This window comes from Anneissia japonica, unplaced genomic scaffold, assembly GCF_011630105.1.
Source record: "Anneissia japonica isolate Jap-2015-1 unplaced genomic scaffold, ASM1163010v1 scaffold2227_len217889_cov164, whole genome shotgun sequence".
Lineage (NCBI taxonomy): Eukaryota > Metazoa > Echinodermata > Crinoidea > Comatulida > Comatulidae > Anneissia > Anneissia japonica.
The window spans coordinates 181462-182787 of NW_022753565.1; the positions used below are offsets into that span (position 1 = coordinate 181462).

The following is a 1326-nucleotide window of genomic DNA, read 5'->3' on the forward strand; positions in this document are numbered from 1 at the left end:
TTTTTTTAAATATAAACGGTACATTCTCGACTATCTTAAAAATGTGGACCTTGCGCGGTTTAAGTGGGGTGGGGGGTGGTGTGGGTGCGTACGTACCCATCACAATTACTACGGGCCTGTGATGATGACTTCGTATATCATGACAAATTATGCTTTAGAATTATCTATGCTATTTTAATTTTTTAAATGTTTATTTAAGATTTTTTTCAAATATAAACGGTACATTCTCGACTATCTTAAAAATGTGGACCTTGCGCGGTTTAAGGGGGGGGGGTGGGTGCGTACGTACCCATCACACTTCCTACGGGCCTGTGATAATGACGACTATGGTGATAATAATATTGATAATATCGTGAATACCTTTCATCTTTCCAGAAGATGCAGCCAACATATCTGAATGTATCAGCAGTGTATTAGCTGTCTCTTATACACATCTAGATGTGTATAAGAGACAGAATCATAACTTACTAAAGGCCGCTCCTTCCTTGTTCATTAAAATGAAACCTCTGTCTGTCCCGATGATTCTTTTTTCTTTGTTTCCACACGTTGACCGCAATAGACTAATGCTATTTTTAACCTCTTTGTAGAGTCTGGATTTTCCAAAGTATGGAACGCAGTGTTAACACTTGCAACCATTCCCTTGCTTTTATCGTTTCTGGCATTCATTCTGCCGGTCCTTCATATCGACATTTTCATTAGTCAATAAATACTAACATAATATTTCAACAACAACTGTACTTTTGGTATTCAGTATCGATCTTACCGTAGTTACCTTTATATCAGTGGTGTACAGAAAAAGTACTGGGCCGTCCAGAAACACATTAAACACACAAACAGTCCAAATAACGTACACAGTATATCATGTAACATCAACTGAAGAAAACCCAACTACCATTAATTAAATATTAAATTCAGTTTTGTGGTGATCGAGACTGTAAATTCATGTTTAGATAAAAGCTACTGTAGGTCTAGCACAGGTTGTGAAAAAAAATCAACCAAATGAGCAAAATAATACACAATACATAACATAATAGAATATTGCTATGGACATTAGCGGTTATTAGTTTAATTATGATGATTTCGCCTATGTTATTAATTATATTTTCTAATATGTTACCGTATATAAAAATAAACAATTTTATGTTCTGCTGAGCCATTATCGAAGTTACAGGAATATGAAAGGGAATTGTATTGTGGGTCAAATGTAGGTGTGCGCATTTCTGGCCATTTATTATTCAAGGTTTATTAATCAAGATTGTTAACGACAGCCATTGGCTGAAATGAAACGTCTGAACATCATACAGAAACATCAAAATAAAATGTTCT

The 1326-nt window shown here is 35.1% G+C and overlaps 1 protein-coding gene across 1 annotated transcript in view; it reads right to left on the reverse strand.

Moving 5' to 3' along the window:
* Positions 1-543, reverse strand: part of LOC117122913 — a 6446-nt gene extending 5903 nt beyond the window's left edge. The window contains exon 1 of the mRNA XM_033268689.1: positions 469-543. The gene's annotated coding sequence lies outside the window, so the exon portion shown is untranslated. The remainder of the gene's footprint in view (positions 1-468) is intronic.
* Positions 544-1326: the final 783 nt, after the last annotated feature.